The sequence below is a fragment of the Macaca fascicularis genome, chromosome X (genome assembly GCF_037993035.2).
Source record: "Macaca fascicularis isolate 582-1 chromosome X, T2T-MFA8v1.1".
NCBI lineage: Eukaryota > Metazoa > Chordata > Mammalia > Primates > Cercopithecidae > Macaca > Macaca fascicularis.
Window position 1 is genome coordinate 126,411,369 of NC_088395.1, and position 8,632 is coordinate 126,420,000.

At 43.0% G+C, this 8,632-nt stretch overlaps 1 protein-coding gene across 2 annotated transcripts in view; it reads left to right on the forward strand.

Moving 5' to 3' along the window:
* The window catches only part of RHOXF2 (Rhox homeobox family member 2), a 57,245-nt gene that overhangs the window by 20,954 nt on the left and 27,659 nt on the right, over positions 1-8,632 (forward strand). The window contains exons 3-4 of one of the 2 annotated variants that reach the window (XM_074029895.1): positions 702-989; positions 6,892-7,045. The gene's annotated coding sequence lies outside the window, so the exon portion shown is untranslated. Of the gene's footprint in view, positions 1-701; positions 990-6,891; positions 7,046-8,632 lie in introns of those variants that run through there. The other variant, XM_045384445.3, reaches the window with a different exon arrangement.

Consider the following 8,632-nt stretch of genomic DNA (forward strand, 5'->3'; position numbering starts at 1 on the left):
AGTCCTCATTCTGGCCTGCCTCTTTTATTTAACAATAAAGTTTTATTTATTTCTGAGCACAAGATTACGATTTTATTTCTAGAAAATGGGAGAAAATGTGGAAGAAGGAGGAGGCAGGGAAAAGGTGGAAACTTGCCCAGGCCCACAGCAGGAGCCCAACACAGGGAACACTTAAGCTTGTGTAGAGTACTTGTAACCAGAAGCCCCGAGGTGGAGCACAGCAGAGCCACTGTCGCGGCCAGAGCCCATGCAGTGTAAACATTAACATTCTTGGATGCACTAAGCACTGGGCTGCGGTCTACACTTGCACTCTGAGGTGGTGGAGTCATTGCTAAAATTTTGGAGTACTTGGACTTTTCTCAAGAGGCGTTGCACTTCTTGTCCCTACCGGGGATTACCGCAGGTCGCAGCTCAGAGTCTGCGGAGGCGCGCCGTTTCATCGACAGCAGGGACTGAACCTTCAGCCCAGGAGAAGCCAAGATGGCACCGATATCGCACCCGGGGAATCGAGGACCGGGAAGAACTTAATGGTTAGTGCCTGGATGGTGCCAGGTGCTCCAGTGTACTCGGGCAAACTACCTTTTCCTGCGACAGCCGATTATCTTTGTGCAGCTTTCCGTTTGCGGCCCCTAACCTCCTCCAGCCCGCAAACCCAGGCCTCCAGTGTTCTGATCTTTCTCTTTGCCTTTCCGCCTTTCCAGATGGGATTCCTTCCGTGATCTCAGTGGCTGTATCAGGCGAAAACGAGAAGGGCAAAATACCGTCCAAATGTAAACAAGGAGCAGCCACACCAGCAGCAGCAGCAGAATGCCGCGGTAGTTCGGCAGGCCCTGGCCCCAAGGACAAAGAGAAACTCCACAGTGGCAGTGGCCACGAACTCAGAAAGCCTGAGGACATTCAGCAGCTCCTCTGGCTCATCACTTTCACATTGGTGCAACTACAGGAGCTGAAGAACATTTTCCAACTCGTTCCATACCCGGACGTGTTAGGTAAGTGGCAAGCTCAGGCGGCACCCACTTTTCACGGAGCAGGGGCTGGGCTTAGGGCTTATTCTCTTTCCCCAGGCCCCTTCCAAACCTTTCTGAGCCAAAGGCTACCTAGGGGTTTCAAGGCTGCTGGGGCCTGTTTGCCCTTGAACTTCAGGGTGGAGGCAATGCCTCCTGGACATCAAGGTAAATATTTTCAAACAACATTTAAATGAATCAAGTGGGGAAACTCTGGCTTGATAACTAGGTTTGTATAAGTAGAATTTTATTGGAACCAGAACCATGATCAGGGTGAGGAGAGTAAGGCATGGTCGTGCAAGTGGATGGGCAAATTCTGCTTTTATTTAAATATTTGATAATTTGCTCATAATATTTTTGATTTTTCAGAGTAGTGCAAAAAGTGTTATTTTTCTGGAATCCTGAACTTTTTTGTGCCCCCTTACATTCAGTATGGGGGAAAATCATTCCTAAAGACAGCCTTAATCTGGATATTACAAAATAGTGTACTCGGGGAGAGGTGTTAGGGGATAAGTATTTAAAAGCAAGCTTGAAATGAACAACATAAATTTTGTTTCATCCACAACTCTAAATACTGAACATTTGTGGTTTTCTCCTTCCAGAAAGGAACCTGTAAGATGCATGAGCATGACTGAAACCAGTGTGCAGGTCACTATACCTGAAAAAACTTATTTGGCAGGGCAGCCATTCTAAAACCTGCTTCAAGACGTAGATACCATTGCCCCAGATATTCTGAAGTTTGTGTGATTTTGTTGCCTTTTCCAGGTTTGGGAAATAAGTTCATACTTTGAGTTTTTGTGAATAGAAAATGGGATAAGTAAACCTCAGCTTATGGAAATTTCCCATTATCAGAGTTGACATGATTTCAAAAAAGACCAAAGAAAATAGAACCAGACTACTTTTCTAGTTTATATATTAATACAATTAAATATATATGTGAATAGTATCAGTATGAAGTATATACAATATGTTATATTGTATATAAATATAAACAATATGCAGTGTATTTGCATATATGTGTGTGTGTATATACACACACACACACGTGTATATATGTTAGAGAGGACATCTATGTGAAGATTATCTATAAGATGGGAATAAAAGCATTGTCTATGCCATAGAATTGAGAGGAATAAATGACAATATATGTAAATACCTAGCACAATACCTAGTCACAGAGTAAAACCTCAGAAATATTTATTACTATTACTCTGTAATATATCCTCTCACTACAGTATAACTCATGGCATATGTGACACAACAGAAGAAGCCTGGTTAGGAGTCATACATTTGGTTCTTTTGGAGATACACACTGAAATATTTACTGGTGAAATGATGTGATGTCTAGATGTGCATCACAAAAATCCAGGGGGAGATCCAAGTGTGTTTGAGAATTGGTTAGGGTATTCATGAAACAAGGTTGTCTATGAATAATTGTTGAAACTGGGTAATGGGTATAAATAGGGTTCATCTTTACCATTCTCTCTGCTTTTATATATGTCTGATAGTTTGCATAATAGAAAAATTGTAATAATCAGAGTTGTAAATTCAAATGTTGACAAGGCCAGACAGGTAACATAAAAGAAAGAAGCAAGCAGAGTAGGGACTGTGGCAAACTGGGAAAGAATATGTGTCTTCCAAAGGGGCAGCCAGTATTCAGCTCCAGCTTAGTGTTGCTGGCTGGCAATGTTGGGCCAGGACTGCCAGATTTTTCAGTTTTTCAAGATTGGCCCCAAATTAAAATGTTGATATGAAACCTTCAGTTCTTTAAATGTTGGTAACTAACTGAAATATGTTTTATTGAAAAGTATGGGGGCCATCTAAATCAGGTCTGCAGAACAGACTCAGGCTGGAGCTGCTAGTTTGTAAACTCTGCCTAAGAAGCCAATTTTAAGCAATTTTCATTCTCTGGAGCAGTAGAATATAATTGACAGCATTTCTAAAGCCGACAATCCAAGAATGCCATTGTGCTGTCCTGCTGTTCCTTATTATAAGTCCCGTGCCCATATATGCTTTGCTCTCTGCCTTCCATCCCTGCCTGAAGTTTCTCTATCTTTTTTTTTTTTTTTTTTTTGAGACGGAGTCTTGCTCTGTGCCCCAGGCTGGAGTGCAGTAGCACGATCTCGGCTCACTGCAAACTCCGCCCCCCTGGGTTCCCGCCATTCTCCTGCCTCAGCCTCCCGAGTAGCTGGGACTACAGGCGCCCGCCACCTCGCCCGGCTAATTTTCTTGTATTTTTAGTAGAGACGGGGTTTCACCGTGTTAGCCAGGATGGTCTCGATCTCCTGACCTCGTGATCCGCCCGTCTCGGCCTCCCAAAGTGCTGGGATTACAGGCTTGAGCCACCGCGCCCGGCCTCTAACTTTATCTTTTATTCTCTTTATTTGGTTCTGATCTTAAGGTTCAGAGCACTGATGACTAAGACTTCACAAGTGTCCGAGAGAGGAGACCTCACAGTAATGAATCAGGCACCAGCTCACCTGATCTTTCTCTCTGGTACATTTTGCAGCTCTTCTTAACAATATGTAGGTCCTTTGGACAGTTTTCAGAAATATTATGCCTCAAGGGGCAAGGTACCAGGCTGGAAGGGCAGGGCACCCTTGAGAAGAAAAAGGGAATTTTATAAAACTAGTATCTATTTGTGATCAAGTAAAACTTCCTGAAGTTCAGCAGTTCTTTCAATCTCCGTGTTGTTCTTTTTCTTCTTATATTGAAGTAAAATTTAAAATTTAATACTTTTATTTTTTAAAAGCATGTATGGCATCATTTCAGTCTTATTAAATTCTCTCTGCATCCATTTACCCAGCCTTCTTTGTTTTTGTGTGTGGAGTGGTCTCTGTGAGAGGGTTCATTAATGTCAATCCTGATCCTTTCTTCCTCATGAGATGTCAGTAGATTTGTTTTTTTTTTTTTTTTTTGCTTTGGACTTCTATGAATTGATTGAATTTTTATGCCAATTACTTTAAAAGTATTACATAGAAGAACAAATGGACAGAAACATTTAAATGCAATCAAATCTTGTTGATGTTGAAGTATAGGAAATAATCTTGCATTGTCAGGTAAACTGCAGGACACTCATATTTGAGTTTCAAATAAACAACAAATATTTTTGTATAGAGCATGTCCCAAATATTGCATGAGACACAGTTATCCAAAAATATTTGTTGTTTATCAGTGGTTTGACTCAGCGCTCCGTGTTTTTATTGCAACTCTCATATAAACATATTGTCATTTTCGTAGGAAATGCTTTGAATACTTTGTCCTTTTTTCCCCATCCATTCATCCCGTTTATATTTTTCTTTCCACTTAGGAGAGATTAAGGAAAACATTAGGTACTTTGATTTGAGCCATCTCTATAATTATACAGATGCATATATTATATACACTCATATATATATATTATCTATATACAGATATGTATGACAGTGTGCTCTATATAATACCTGATATAAACACACATGAAACACAGACTGAACTGACTGTATTGTTGAAACAGCTGCTCAGTGAAATATGTCTTGTGGCCGGTGGTCCTTCTGAAACTGACCCGACAGTTCTATAGACCAGTGGTCCCCAGCCTTATTGGCACCAGGGACTGGTTTCGTGGAAGACAATTTTTCCATGGACTTGGTGGGCGGGGCAATGGTTTCGAGATGAAACTGTTCCACCTCAGATCGTCAGGCATTAGTTAGATTCTCATAAGGAGCGTGCAACCTAGATCCCTTACATGTGTGGTTTACAGTAGGGTTCGCACTCCTATGACAATAAAATGCCACCACTGATCCGACAGGAGGCAGAGCTCAGGCAGTAATGTTTGTTCGCCTGCTATTCACCTGCTGCTGCTCAGCCCATTTACTAACAGGCCACAGACCAGTACTGCTCTGTGGCCCAGGGGTTGGGGAGCCCTGCCATGGACTGTTCTTTTGATAAAAATAGAAATGAACCCTTCTGGTCTTAAAGTTTGAACCTTACATTTGTTTTATCTGAGTTCCTTCCTCAGGAAGCAATCTTCAGGCCTTTCAAAAAAAAAAAAAAAAAGGGATCAAAGAACTGAAACTCACCAGATCATCACATCTAGACAGTGAAATGCTAGACCCCTCTTTCATCTTGATTGCTTCCTTGCCCCTCCCTAGTTCCTGTTTTCTTACACATTGTTAAATTTCTTCCCTGCTATTAAACCCCTAGTTTTAGTTGGTCCGGGGGATGGATTTGAGACTGAGCTTCCATCTCAGCTGCAGCATCTGATTATAGCCTTCTTCCTTGGCAGTACTGACTGTCTCAGTGATTGGCTTTCTGTGCAGTGAGCAGCAGAACTGACTGTAGCCTTGGTGTTTTGGTAAGACTTCCCTTGGGTCATTTCGGAATGAGGCAGAGAAAGGACAAGGTCTCCTGTTTAGCTTAGACTTGAATGTCATGTGGAACTGGAAGGAGGCAGGGACCCAGTTGCCCTACTGGCTTTTTTATTTATCCCCTTATCCCACAGCAGCAGTGAGGTATCTGGGAGGCCCTGGGCTCTGGAGGAAATGTCAAAGTTGGTGGAAGAGCCCCGAGCCCAGCAAATCTGCCCACTCCCTGCAGGACTGCTGCTTTCACTTTCAATCTTGCCCATGGCCTAGGGACTGGAATGGCCTCAGCCACCAGCTGGATGGCCTCCACCAAGGCTCTTGAAACCAGTCCTACTGCTCACACTAGTGGTCTTGCTTTCTAGGGTGGCCCTCTGCCCCACATGGCATCCCATTAGTTTCTGCCTTCTGGTCTGCCAATAACAGCTACCCACACCCCTATGGGTGTGACAAGCTGTGGCCTGGCCTTCTCAACAAAGAGAGGGAGGAGAAGTGAGTGAGCTCACCTGCCTGCAGAGTCCCTGATATCTTCTGACTATTCACATTTCCTCTCTGCCTGCCTTGCGTTTTCACCCGTTCAATCCAGCTAGCTGATGGATCCCTTATATATCCTACCTACCCCCTTACATTCTTATTCTTCATCACGTCCCTTCACAAGGTGCCCTGGTCTCCTTCCTCTACCTTTCGCCTCCTGCTGGAGCACACATGGCCAAACACCTCATACTCACTGGAATTTCCTTGTCTTATGTTATCATTAGAGAGAAATATATGTAATATATATGTTATATATTATATATGTTAATATATTAATATATAGTATATATATTATGTAATAAAAATGTATATTTTTTAGTGATGAGGTCTCGCTACCTTGCCCAAGCTGGTCTGGAACTCCTGGCCTCAAGCGATCTTCTCACCTCAGCCTCCCAAGCAGCTGGGATTAGAGAGCATGTTTTTATTCCCCACTACACTGAGCTCCTGGAAGGAAGGACCTCTTTTTTTCATCCCAGAATTCTAGTGCTGACAAAGATTCTCTTATTGACCAAATTCTACTCAGGTTCCCTTGAGCTCTTTTTCAACTAGGCCTGGATTTTTGGATTTCTGAGTTTGTCTCTGCACTGTCCAGTTTCAGCAAGGAAATTGCTAAGTCCTGCTAAGTCTATTTAGCCATTCCCCGTATCCAACCACTCTCAATATCTTATCTGGTTCCTCATCCTCCATCATGTCCCAGGTGATGTTTGATCACCCTGGGCTGCCTTCAGTAAAAATTCTGTTAGGTCGGTTTAGCCCAAATCTTCCATTATGCCTGATGTTTCCTCTTAGTAAATTTCCGTCCATTGACTCCCACCTTGTTCCTTGGCTCCAAATTCCCACTTGCTTACACTATTTTAGCTGATCTAAATCTATCTCCCCCATTGTAAGATGCCATTGCAGTGGTTCCTATACTTATCTTGATATTTCCCCTTTGAACACAGTCTTTCTCACCATCTTTAACACGTGTCGTTTAAAAAAAAAGTTGAACAGTAATGATGCTGTGACTTTTATAGGATCAGATTCATCACTGGACCCCTGGACCTATCACTGCGGACCTCAAACGTGCACCTTTTAAGCCCTTTCCTTCACTCCTGACTGATGGATTTGGGATCCACTGCTAAGTCAGACTTTTGAACCATTGTTCCAGGCAAACTTCTGTTAAAGCTGGTAAGGACTGATTTGATTCTTAAGATTCTGAGTATACTCTCTGAAGCAGGTTAGAGTACTAGGCTTCTTTTGAAAGGTGTCTCCTAGGCTGGACGGTCTCCTTCCTGGATCTCTGTCTTGAGTGGGGATTACTCTGGCTCCCTGGGCTGTAAGTTTTTCTTTCTGGCTTTCTATTTTGAGTGGGAATTATTCATTGATTCTTTGGGCTGGAATTTTTTTTTTTTTTTTTGAGACAGGGTCTTCCTCTGTTGTCCAGACTGGAGTGCAGTGGTGTGATCATGGCTCACTGCAGCCTTAACCTCCCAGGCTTAAGCAATCCTCCCACCTCAGCACCCCTGAGTAGCTAGGAGTACAGGCACACGCCACCATGCCTGGCTAATTTTAATTTTTTTTTTTTTTTTTTGTAGAGACAGGGTCTCACTATGTTGCCCAAGCTGGAAATTTTTTTCCTTATTATTTTGTGAGGTCTCTCTGTTCTATTTGATCCTGTTTTTCCCATGGGAACTTCTGAGTCAACTGAAACACCATTCTTGAATTCCTACTGACTATATGCTCCACCTACACTGTCCAACTCCTTCTTGTTGACGTGATTTTGCTGAGGATAATTTGGAACTTCACTGGTCTTTTTGGGAAACTTATGATCTCCCCAAACTGGTGTCTCTAAGACTTCTCTCTTCCCATTGGTTTCTCTCCTCTTTCCTCCTCTTACTGTAACCAAATGCAAGCTCAGCTGCTCATTGCTTGCAAAATTGAATAACAAGGATGAGGGTGGTAAAAAGAAAGTGACTTTTATTCCAGAGCTTAGCAGTGGGGAAACAACAGGCTCCTGCCTTAAGGGAACTGCTTTAACTTTCAGGGCAGAAAGCAAGGGCTTAAAAAGGGAAAGTTGGTGTGAATGGCATGGAGGAGGGGCGAGGAGGTGCGGGGTCTACGTAACTCACTTGGATGACTTATATTGAGTGATGCCATGTGATGGTCTGGTCTGCACCATCATGGATGCAATTGGATTGTGAATTAATTGTTGTCTTGAGACAATCTCCTGGTGGGGAATTCCAGAGAGTGCCTGTTTTGTTTTGAGATTTGGTCCCTGACACTTCAAAGCAAACATATATTTAGATAAGCTTTCAGTCTAGGTGTTACTGGTGGAAGGTGTCCAGGTTCTTGGCGTTTTGAACAAAGAATTGGACAAAATGCACAAAGAAAAGCAAGGAAAGAGTGAAGCAACAAAAGCAGAGATTTACTGAAATCGAAAGTACACTCCACAGGGGGGCAGCAGGCCTGAGCAGTGGCTCAAGGGCCCAGATACCGAATCTTCCTGGGTCCAAATACCCCCTAGAGGTTTCCCATTGGCCACTTGGTGCTCACCTCATGTAAATAAAGTGGTGGCCTGCAATCAGTCTGAATGGTTGTGGAAAGCAACCAATCAGAGGCTGAAGTGAACTTACAAAGGTCACATTCCTATGCAAACATCTGGTGGTTGCAGAAAGCAATCAATCAGAGGCTAAAGTGAAGTCACGAAGTTGTACTTCTATGCAAACGAAGACCTGGCTGGCAATCAATCAGATTGAGCTGAACTAAAGTTATAAA